Source organism: Mirounga leonina, unplaced genomic scaffold (genome assembly GCF_011800145.1).
Source record: "Mirounga leonina isolate KUSES-001 unplaced genomic scaffold, KU_Mleo_1.0 Mir_488, whole genome shotgun sequence".
Classification (NCBI taxonomy): domain Eukaryota; kingdom Metazoa; phylum Chordata; class Mammalia; order Carnivora; family Phocidae; genus Mirounga; species Mirounga leonina.
Genome location: NW_023270777.1, coordinates 343,919 through 356,265, shown reverse-complemented (window position 1 = coordinate 356,265; position 12,347 = coordinate 343,919).

Here is a 12,347-nt window from a genome sequence, read left to right as displayed (position 1 = left end):
TTCCCACTCCGGTGCCCCACCTGGGGAGGCAGAGGTGACGGAGGGGCTGCCCCCGGAAGGACAACGGACTCGAAATCCAGGGGGAGGGGCAAGATATTGGCACAGTCTCAAAGTGTCTCTTTACAGAATGTTTATTGTGGGGGGGGGGGGGGGGGGAGTAACCATACAGTAGAAGAATCAGGCAATGTCTAGAACAAGGATTAAAGTAACACCACCGCCAAGAGCAGAGGGCATTGTGTGTGTGTGTCCCCCCCCCGGAGGCCCTGAGCCGGCCACATGTCACCTAGGCAGGGTTCCAATCAGGAATGCATGGCCCGAATCTAACGAGGAAGCATCAGACACACCCAAATTGAGGGACACTGTTTTTTTTTTTTTTAATAGACTATGTTCTAGAGAAGTTTTAGGTTCACAGCAAAATTGAGCAAAAGGTTGATTTTCTGTACATCCTCTGCCCCCGCCACAGCCTCCCCCATTATCAACACCCCCACCAGAGGGGGACGTTTCTGATGACTGATGACCCTACACCCACACATTGTTGTCACCCAGTCTGTCGCTTACGTTAGGGTTCACCCTTGATGTTGCACGTTCTGGGGTTCAGACAAGTGCGTGGTGGGTGTCCACCTTAATGGTATCACGCAGGGAAGTTTCGCGGCCTTGAAAGTCCTCTGTGAGCTGCCTGCCTCCCTGCCCACCCCTGGCAATCACTGTTTTTACCATCTCCATAGTTACGCCTTTTCCAGAAAGCCGTAGAGTCAGAACCACACAGTATGGAGCCTTTTCAGACTGGCTTCTTCACTCAGCAATATACATTTAAGGTGCTCCCATGTCTTTTCATGGCTTGGTAAGTCATTCTTTTTCATGCTGAAAAATATTCCATTGTCTGGACCACACTTTATTTATCCATTCATCTACTGAAGCACATGTTGGTTGATTGCAAATTTTAGCGATTATATATGAAGCTGTCAGAATCATCTGTGTGTGAGTTGCTCTGTGCACTCAAGTTTCAACTCCCTTGAGTAAACACCAAGGATTGCAATTGCTAGATTGCACAGTAAGAGTATGGAACACTATCTTTTTAAAAGGTACTGTATTTATTTTTTAAGATTTATTTATTTACTTGAGAGAGAGTGTGCACATGGTGGGGAGGAGCAAAGGGAGAGAGAATCCCAAGCAGACTCGCAGCTGAGCATGGAGCCCTACGAGGGACTCGATCCCATGACCCTGAGATCATGACCTGAGCTGAAGTCAAGAGTTGGACACTTAACCAACTAAACCACCCAGATGCCCCTTAAAGGAACTGTATTATGCAAAAATGTCAAAGTCATAAAAGACTAAGGAAGACCGAGGGATTATTTCAGAGTAAAGGAGATGGAAGAGCTGTGATAATTTAGTGCAACATGGACCCCAGACTGGAGGGAAATGCGTGTTATTGGATCAACTGATAAGATTGGAATGCAGACTGTAGACCAGGAAGACATACACCAGCATCGATCGTACTGAAGTTGATGATGGTACTGTGGTTGCGTAGATGAAGCCCTTATACTGAAGTATTTAAGGGTAACAGACCACCGAATGTGCAACTGACCCTCAAGTGGTTCATGGAAAAAAAAAGTAGAGCTAGCACGAGAGCAAATGGGGCAAGACGTGAAGAGTAGATGAGCTTGGGTAAAGATTGTGTGGGTGGGAAAAAGTAGGGATAGTACGAGAACAAATGGGGCAAGACGTGAAGAGTAGATGAGTTTGGGTAAAGATTGTGTGGGTTTCTCTCCGAACCATATTATAATTTTTTTGTAAGTTGAAAATTATTTCAAAATAAAAAACACAAAAGCACAAAATGACAAACAACCCAATTAAAAACAGGCAGCAGACTTGAATAGATATTTCTGCAAAGATGTCCAAACGGCCGACATGCACGTGAAGAGATGTTCACTATCACTAGTCACTAAGGAAAGGCGGATCAAAACCACAATGAAGATGGATGTTCTTTGAGCAGCTACCCAGTGGGCTCTGTGTTGGCTTTACCTCTGTTCTTGCTGGAATAGTGTGACAGAAGATGCTTTGCCTCTTAAAAAAATAACACAATGAGAAACCAGTTCATATGCACTAAGATGACTAGAATTAAAATTGTTTTCATTAAAAAAAATAATAACAAGTTTGGTGAGGATGTGTGGAGAAATTGAAACCCTCATACTTTGCTGGTGGGAACGGAAAAGGGTTCGGCATCTGTGGAAAACAGTGTAGTGGTTCTCCAAAAGGTCAAACTTAGAATTAAACCACGACCAGCAATTCCACTCCTGGGTGTATACCCAGAAGGGTTGAAAACAGGGACTCAAGCAAATACTTGCCCGCAAATGTCCATAGAAGCACTATTTGCCATCGCCCGAAGGTGGAAACAGCCCAAAAGCCCGTCAACTGATAAACAGGCAAAGCAGGGTAGCCTTCTCGGGTCCCTTCCCTCTTCGGGAGTTTCGTACTCTATCATTCAGTAAACTTTACTATTGCTCAATAAACTTTGCTGCCCACCAAAAAACAGGCAAAAAACAGGCAAAGCAAATGTGGGTTGTGCGTGCAGCGGAATACTATCCAGGCACAAAAAGGGATGGGGTCCTGATCCATGCTACCACACGCTCGAAACATCGTGCTAAGTGACAGAAGTCACACGCAAGGGGCCACACACTGTATGATTCCATTTATACAAAATATCCCAGATAGTTAAGTCCATCAAAACAGAAAGCAGACTCATGGTTGCCAGGGGCTGGGAGGAGCAGGAAATGCTCCATGGGTTCGGGGTCTCCCCTGGGGCGATGGGATGTTTTGGAACTGGATAGAGGTGATGATGTCACAACACTGTGAAAGTACCAAATGCCACTGGGTTATATGCTCTGAAATGTTTAAAACCTTACGTTATGTGAATTTCACCTCGACTTTTTAGAAGAGCTAAAGCAAACCAAGAAAGAGCCAGTCTGGAGACATGTCGAGAACATGAGCTTTGCTGGCGGACCAGCCAGGGTTCAAATTCCAATTTTGCTTCTTCCAAGCTACATGCTTAGTGCAAGTCCGCAACCTCTCTGGGTCTCGGGCTCCTCACCAGCGATAGTTGTGCGGATGAACTGAGTCAAGCGCGCGTAGCTTTCCCTGCTGGCCCGAGTGGGGGCTCACAGGAAGCATCTGGGGAGGGGGAGGCTGGCTTTATCACCACTGTGGGGGTGGCGCTCACCACCTGCCCCGTGGGGGTGGTCTTGGCAAAGCCAAGGGAAGCTCAGAATCAGGCCCTCAAGCAGGAGCACGCACAGCTCCAGGGCCGAGGGCCTGTGTGTGGGGCAGGGTCGCCAGGCATCCCTCCGATCTCCACACCTCGGGCTCCTGGGGTAGTAATAGAACATACCCTCTACTTCTGTGGCTCTGTCGTGGTTGTTGTGCCGTAAACAAGATCATGTTTGAAAAATGCCCAGAACTTTGCCTGGTTTTGAGGAAGTGCTCGGGGTTTCCCTGGCCCGGGACTTTGGAGCAGTTTCCCCGGCTGGGACTTCGATCCTGGCCCTGCCCTCGGATGCATGATAAGCAGAGCTACATCCTCACGTGGAGTCGTGAGTACAGCCCCGGAGCGTGATGCAGGTGCACGCATCCTGCCGATGACGCGAGAGCTTTGCGCGTTATGAGCATGAGACCGGGCTGCTCCCAGTCACCCCGCTCCAGGGTCCGGCCCTCACTACGCCAGGCCAGAACACCACCCCGTCCCGGCCTTCAGAGCTCCCGGGATGGGTCCAATCAGGGAGGCTGGGCATCAGCCGGGAGGGCAGAGTGCAGGCTCACACGGGATGTGTCCCCGGCGGGGAGGTTCTGGAGGAGGAGGCTGTGGTAACAAAGCCAGGGGTGGGGCCAGCAGGGCGACACAGTCTCGGATGCTCGGGTAAGGAGCCTGGGTACCAACACTGCGAGGTGTCAGCAGGACATGTCCCTCTCTGGGCCTCAGCCTCCCTATTTGAACACTGGGGGTCAGGATGGTGGAGCGCTTGGAAGGCCCTAGAAGGTCCGCTTAGCTTCCAGGTTGGTGTGCATGCCTATCTCTCGGCTGGGCTGCAGACTCCTTGAGGGGTCCAGGGAGCAGACCCGGTCATTTCTCCAGGGACCACCAGGCAGATGCTGCTACCTTCAGGCCTTGCAGGCAGGAGCCAGGACCCAAAAGTCCTGCTTCTCAAGAACAGAAACATTTCCACATGCACATGGACAGGAAACACTGCTTTCGATGGGTGGGAAAGACAACTCTGTCTCTGATCTGGAGCCCCCAGTCCCAGGAAGGGGCTGGATCGCCCCCGAGCCAGCTGCAGATCCTCCACGGTGTGGCAGCCCCCTCCCAGCCAACCCAAGAGCCAGGGTGTCCGGCCTGCAGCGTCTGCAGGCTCTGCAGAGTGAGTCTAACGTGCTCAAAATCACTTTCCCTGAAAAGTCAATGGGCATACACCCAGAAGTCCTGCAAGAAGGGCCTTGGCAAATGCCCGCACACCCATGTTCAAAGCAGCACTATTCACAACAGCTGAAAGGCAGAAACAGCCCAAATGCCCATCAACGAGTGAATGGATAAGAAGAATGTGGCCCATCCGTCCCGTGGAATAGCATTCAGCCCCGAAAAGGAAGGGCGTTCTGACACCCACGGCAGCGTGGATGAGCCTGTGGGACACGCTGAGGGACACAGGCCGGTCCCAGAGGGCAAGTGCTGTGCGGTCCCACTCAGATGAGGAACCTGGAGCAGCCGGATGCATGGAGACAGAGCGGGCGGAGGCGCCGGGGGCCTGGGGGCCGGGAGTCCGGGTGGAGCCGGGACAGAGCGTCCTCTGGGAAGATGGAAGGTCCTGGAGACGCACCGCGGCGCCGGCTGCACAAGGGGAGTGCGCTCGGGGCCCCAGAACTGAACACGTACAGTGAAGATGGTACGTTTTGTGTGAGGCGCATTTTACCGCAATTAAAAAGAGCGACTGTGGTGACGACAGTGCGCAGAAAGGGGCAACTTTCTGGGCTCCAGCTTTCAGGGCACCGGTCGGAACTAGCGGTGCCTCCGGGCAGCCCTTCCGCTAATGCTGGTTTGCGTCGGCCTCGCGTGGGGCCCGCACCCTGCGGCGCTCCTTCGGCCTCGCGGGCCAGCCTGGCGCGCCGCGGGAGGGGACGGCGCGGGCGTCAGCAGGCGCGGGACCTCGCGGGACACGCGCGCGCAGGCCGGCCGCGCCCAAGAGGAAGCCTTCTCCCGGCCCCCCACGAGTGTTGATCAGGGAGGAAGCCTCCCCACAAATGCCCCGCGGGCATTCCCTCCGACCCGCCGGCAGGGTGGGCTCCGCAGGAGGCCGCCGTTGGCGAGCGAGGCGCGGAGGGAGGTGGCCGCCGGGCGGGCAAGCGTCTTCCACGGCTGGCCGTCCGCGGAGCGCGCGAGCCGGCCGCCCCGTTCCCGGGGGCAGGGGCTGTGGCTGGAGGGCCCGCCCGCCCCTCCTGCGGATGCCCACCACCTCTGGGGTCTGGGCGGCGGCGCGGCCAGAAACTGTCCATCCCGGAGCTCCCGAAGCGAGCGGGAGGGGTGCGGGAAAGAGAGCGGCGGAGCGCTGAGAGCCGCGAGCTCGGGGCCTGCGGCCTGGGGCGCCCCTCGCGGAGCGTAGCACGATTTCAGATCCAAAAAGGCCCGGGAGCATCCTTCCGGGGCTGGGGACCGGCGGGGCCCTGGCTTCCACAGCGGCACCCCGTGGCCACAAGCGGGACCGCAGGCGCGCCGCCCGCCGGCGCGGGGAGCCCTCGGAGCTCCCGGGTCACGGGGCCGGGGGGCTCCCTGGACACGAGCGGGCGCGGGTGACCACGGGACACAGGCCACCGCACGCCGCATGGGGGGCCGGCCACGTGGACAGCATATGCGCACAGGGACAGTGCGGAAGGATATACGCACAGGGCTCAGAGAATTTCGGCTGATGGTTTTCCTACCTCCTCTTCTCTTTCTCTACTGGCCAGTAATTATAATGGCAGGTACTGATGACAGAGCACTTCCCACGTGCGGGGACGGGCTGTGATGGGCATGCGTACGTTCAGATGAGCAGGCTGGGCACGAAGCATCATGGGGCTGGAGGGCTCTCACACGGCCGGCAAACCGGTTCTGGGCCCAAGTGCCCCGCCTGGCTCTGAGCTGTGCTCCGCCCTCCTGGCAAATCCACCTGCTTGTCGTCTTTGCATGCACCAAATTTCTGTAATTGCATAGAAGAAAGGAGAGAGTAGGGACATGCATGGGCTTATCATCACACCAAAAATAATGCAGGGACAAAACAGGCCGGACACGAGTCTGCCCGACACCTGTGGTGCCGCTGTCAGAGCTGCAGGGCCCCCGGGGGCGAAGCTGCACCCGCAAAGCCTGGACTCGGTGCCAGCAGAGGCCGCTCTTCACCTGGGATCTCGGGACTGGGTAGCAGTTCTGGATATTCCTCCTACTGGTTATGTTTCCAAACTCCACTCGGAGGTCACCTCCTCCAGGAAGCCTGCAGGCTTGGCTGGGTGCTTACTTTTATCATGATACTTGCTGCTCATTACTGGGATTTTCTGTCTCCTGCACAGGTCAGTGAGCCCTTTAAGGGAGAGGCGATGTGTGAGCCCTTTCTGCCTCACCTGGGGTCCTTGGCCAGAGCAGCAAGACGGACAGACGTTTTGAATGAGTGAAGGAAGCTTGCTTCTCAGGCACCAGCCACACCAGCCTGGGAGTAAGAGTAGGCTCTCTCTTTTAGCAAAGGTGTTTCTGTTACTCCAGCCTTTGCCAGAAAAATAGCTAGAACTCTCGCTGTTTGAAAGCGTGACCCCACACACTTCTTTTGGGACCGCGCAGAGGGAGTCTGGCTTGTGCGTGGCTGCCCTCGGCTCTGCACACAAGGGCGGCTCCCTGTGGGTGGGGGATGGAGAGGAGGGGGACAGCCAGAGGGCACAGGGCTTGTTTTGGAGGTAATGAAAATGTTCTAAAATTGACCACGGTCATGGCTGCACATATCAAAAAAAGAAAAAGAAACCGCACTTGAGCTGTACATTTTAAATGAGTGAATTGAATGGCATGTGAATGACATTTCAATAAAGTCGTTAAAATGTCAATAATATGATCTCACAGCTCCTATGGGCCCAGAATTCAGAGGCACTTCTTGCCCACGCCCTCAGTGGGCCTCCTGGTCACCCCTCGTCTGCCCGAGACTTCAACCCCTGCCTCTTTCCATCCTCCCCACTCCCAGGCCTCAGCACATCTCCAACCATCTCCTGACGCCCCCACCCGGATGTCCGCCAGGCATCGCAAATGCACGGAGCCCAAACAGACTTCCCGGTTCCTCTCCCCGAAACCCCCCTCCCTCAGGCTTCTCGGGCCTATTGGCATGATCATCCACGCGGAGCACAGGCGAAACACGCAGTGAGTCTCTTCCTTCCTTCACCCGCACATCCAGTCCTTCAGCAAATCTGGCCAACGCGCCTCTAGAACACTTTTGAGTCCATCCTGTCTCCCCCTCCATCACGAAAGGCCTAGATGGGCCCCCTCACATCTCCCCTGCACGGCTGCAGTGGGAAGCTGACTGGCCCACCACAGCCCTCCCTGCTGGGTCCACGGGCTGCACCGCAGCCCCTGATCTTTGTAAAATCACTCCCGGGCTTAGAACGCCTTTTCCCCAGGCCTTCCACCGTGGCTGGAGTAAAACCAGATCCCTTTCCCTGCCTCCAGGCCCTTTATCTTGTCCCTGACCCTGCTATCTTGGCCTCATATCTTATCATCCTTCCCCTTGCTCACTCTGTTACAGCTGCGCAGCTTTCTCTGTTCCTCAAAGCTCAACCCCGTCTCAGGGGCTTTGACCATCCCCTCCCCCTGGAATGCTGCTCTGTGAGATCTCTGCACCACAGGTTTCTTCTTATTCAGATATCAGCTTAAATGTCACTTCCTCCAAGAAGCCCTCCCTGACCACTCCATTTAAGGAAGTCACCCAGTCACTCTCTGTCCCACCTCCATATCACAGTCTGACGGTTTTCTTGTTTTCTTGTTCATTTTTTTCCTCCACTGTCTGTCTTGGCAGCCGCTGTACCCCCAGCGCCATGGTGCATGGCACTGAGGCTGTGCTCGTTCCAATAAAGAAAGGAAGGAATTGCTGTGTGGCTTCAGGCACGTCGGTGCTAGTCTCTGAACCCTCTCTATGAGGTAAAGTCACGTGCCCTCACAAGCTCTTTGCTTCTTAGGGTCAATCTGCAAAGGCAAAGGTTTAAGGCAAGTCGGCGCTGGGGTGGCAGGGACCACCAGGTGTCGCTAAACACCAAGACAAGACCAGCCTTAGCTACGTGACAGTTCCGGGGCGGGCCCAAGAGTCTAGGTGGTCAGCTCACCACTGAGAGGGTCTCCAAGGACACTTGAGTCAGTGCATGCCTTCTGGGGCGACCCTCAAGTGGGGGATCTCCAGTGACACGACCAGCCAGGCAAAGGACCCGGGGCTAGACTCTGGGTTCTCTGGGCCTCAGTCTTCCCATCTGCCCATTGGGTGTAGACTTACCGTACAGGTTCTTCTGGCGCAGACCCCTCCTCTGTGGCAGCATCGGGGCGGGAGGAAGGAGGATTGGAAAGGAGAAGGGGGTCCCCCTTTCTTCCTTCTGTCCCATGGGGCAGGGCCATGTCCTTCCCTGGGTGCGTTCTTGGTGCCCACACGTTCCACGGGAAGGTACCTCTGACAAGGCACAGCTTTGTCATTAGGCCCCGTCAGAGGTGCGAGCACTCACAGCCAGAATTCCTCTGGTGAGACACAGGGACGTCCTGGGTGAGGAGGGGAAATGTATTCTTCTAAAAAAGCAAATGTTAAAACCATTATGAGCTCAGGGCTCCACCCAAACAGGCCATCAGCCAGACTTGCCAACAGGCCACTCGGGGGTCGCAGAAGAGGGACAGAAGCGCCCCAGGGAGAGGCACTGACCTGCCCAAGACCGTCACGCACAAAATATACTTGGCAAACTGCTGTGCGCGAGTCCAGGGGAGATCAGTGTGGGTTCTGAGAGATGGAGCCAGAGCCGGGGAATGGGGGTTGGGGAAGCCTGGGGCTTCAGGGTGACGCATCCCAAGACCCCGAACCTTCAGTGAGAATGAACTTTACTGCACACATTGAAGTGGCCAAAATGTTCTATCCAGCAGGTTACACCTCTCGCCAGGACCCTCGTCCTGATCCCACACAGCCCCAGAAGAGAAGGGGAAACCCTTTCAGGGACACATTTGGACCCAGGCTTAATGAAAGTCGTGGGAACACTGCCTCCAGGTCCTTGTCAAACCCCCGAGGGCAAGCAGGGGAGAGCTTCCTTCCAACAGAAGAGGAACACACAGGCAGAACAAAACGAAGATGTGTTCACATACATACCCTTATACAGAATTCAGCTTTATTGAAATATAACTCACAAACCACACTATTTCACCCATTCAAAAAATTTTAAAGATTTTATTTATTTATTTGAGAGAGAGGGAACACAAGCAGGGGGAGGGGCAGAGGGAGAAGCAGGCTCCCTGCTGAGCAGGGAGCACGACATGGGACTCGATCCCAGGACCCTGAGATCATGACCTGAGCCGAAGGCAGACGCTTAATGACTGAGCCACCCAGGCGCCCCCACCCATTGAAATTTTACAAATCAATGCTTTTTAGTATAGAGCTTTACAACAGCACTGCGATCAACTTGAAAACATGTTATCACTGCAAAAATAAACCCTACACCCGTTAGCAGTGCCTCCCATTTCCCCAGCTTCTCCCCCGCCGCCCGTTTGCCTCTCTGGATTCGCCTGTTCTGGACACTTCATGTAAATGGAATCATGCAGCACGAGGCCTTTTGTGTCTGGCTTCTCTCTCCAACGTGATGTTTTTGAGGTTCGTCCCCGCTGATGCATGGGTCAGGACCTCATTCCTTTTGATGGCCAAATCACATTCCATTGTACGGATGCACCAGAATTTGTGCGTCTGTCCACCACTTGATGGACATTTGGGTTGTTGCCACCTTTTGTCTATTATGAGTAATGCCTAAGTTTTTAGATGAACCTATGTTTTCAATGTATTTGTTGGGTGCTGGGAAGGAGAGCTCCCCGCTTACCGGCTTGAGGAGCCTCCAGGCTGTTTCCCAAGGCGGCTGCACCTTCCGCCTTCCCACCAGCCACGAGTGAGAGTTCCAGTCACAAACACTTGCTTTCTGTCCGTTGGATTCCAGCCGTCCCAGGGGGTGTGGAGTGGTACCTCACTGCAGTTGTGCTTGGCATTTCCCTGACGGCTCATGATGCTGAGCATCTTTTCAAGTAGTTATATCTTCTTCAGAGAAATGTCTGTTCAAATCCTTCAGCCGTTTTTTTTTTTTAATTTTTTAAAAAGATTTATTTATTTTAGAGAGAGAGGGAGAGAGAGAGCGCGCACACAGTGGGGAGGGCAGAGGGAGAGGAGAGAGAGTCTTAAGCAGACTCCCCACTGAGCGCAGAACCCAACGGGGGCCTCGATCCCCCAACCCTGAGATCATGACCTGAGCCGAAATCAAGAGTCAGACGTTCCACCAACTGAGCCACCCAGGTGCCCCCCTTCACCCATTTTTAAATGGGGTTGTCTTTTTGTTGTTTTACGAGTCCTTTATGCATTGTAGATAGAAATCCCTAATCAGGCACATGACTTGTAAACATTTTCTCCCATTGTCCCATGAGGGGTCCTTCCACGCTCTGGATATCTGCCTTACGTTTTAAGGATATGTCATCAGGTAATACAACTTGAGAGTTGTTTCATCTTCGTAGGTCATTCCTATAATCATGAGGTGGGCCCTCTTGTTTTCCCTCATAAATATTTTCTGTCTTAAATAACATTTTGTTTGCTATTTATAGAAACACACCAGCTTTCTTTCGGCTAGTATTTTCTATTTACTCTCAACCTTCCATATCCTTGTTTTAGGTGTTTCTTTTGTAAACAGCATGAATCTTGACTCTTCAAGTCCAAGCTGACGGTCAGTCTGGCCAAGTTGGTGCACTTACAATTACGGTGACTCAGGCTGGTCAGAGGTGCCAGCAATCTGGCCCGCGCTGCACCGGAGGAGGGGAATGAAACTGCCTTTTATCCACTGTTAGTTTCGTGCCAGCCCAAGCTGCTGAGTGCACCCCGCGCCGGCATAAATAGGAGTAGTCCTCTTTCTCGGAGAGAAGGAGCAAGGCTCTGCTCAGGTAACCCACTCAAAGTCACACAGCTGGTGAGGGGCAGAGTTGGGGCTCTCCCTGGGCTCCAGACCCCCTCCCCACAACCTGCAGGGGCAGCCAGGACCCCTCCCAAAGTGGGCAGAAATCCAGCTGGACCTGGGGGTCAGACTGTGACAGAGAAGGAAACAGGTTTGTAGGCAAAGGGAAGAGTCACAACTGGATACCAAGGTGCATCAAGGTCAAAAGGGTGGGGGCGCCTGGGTGGCTCAGTGGTTGGGCATCTGCCTTCGGCTCAGGTCATGGTCCCAGGGTCCTGGGATCGAGCCCCGCATCGGGCTCCCTGCTCGGCGGGGAGCCTGCTTCTCCCTCTCCCACTCCCCCTGCCTGTGTTCCCTCTCTCGCTGTGTCTCTCTCTGTCAAATAAATAAATAAAATCTTTTTAAAAAAAGAAGTCAAAAGGGTGGGGCCCCGCTCCACCTAACCCAGCCCACCACTGGTATAGCAGGGACCGTTCCCCACCCTATGCCCCTGCATTTCTCCTGTCCATGACATGCACAGTAGGGTGGCTGAGCAATTCCAAATAAATCTGAGAAATAAAGTGATTCTGTTCCGTTTCACTGGTGTGCAGGGGGAGATGTTTAGCACCCCACTAAGTGGGGAGGGGGATCTCGGAGCATTTGCCAAGTGCTGTGGTATGAATACTCCCACCATGCCAAACTATCAACATCACCAAACACACAGAGTTGGGAAGATATGCACCCAATCCGCTCACACAAGCCGGGAGCAGCTGACTCCAGCCCACCACCCTGCTTACCCCTCCTGGAGAAGTCTGCCAAATGGGGGGTGGACACTGCTACTGGAGGCTGTGCCTTTTCAGTGGGGTATAGAGAGTTCATGCCCCTCGTCCTCCTGCTCCTCCTCCAGGAAGACCCTGCAGGTAGGGGTGGTCGGGGTTAGAGAGATTGAGGCTTAAAGAGAACGTGCCCAGTGAGTGCAACCAACACACCTGTGAGTGTCCACATGCACCTGTGATGTGTGCACAACCCCCGTCCACGTGCACCTGTGATGCCCCCGTCCACATGCACCTGCGATGCGTCCACGACCCCCGTCCACGTGCACCTGTGATGCGTCCACGACCCCCGTCCACGTGCACCTGTGATGTGTGCACAACCCCAACCAC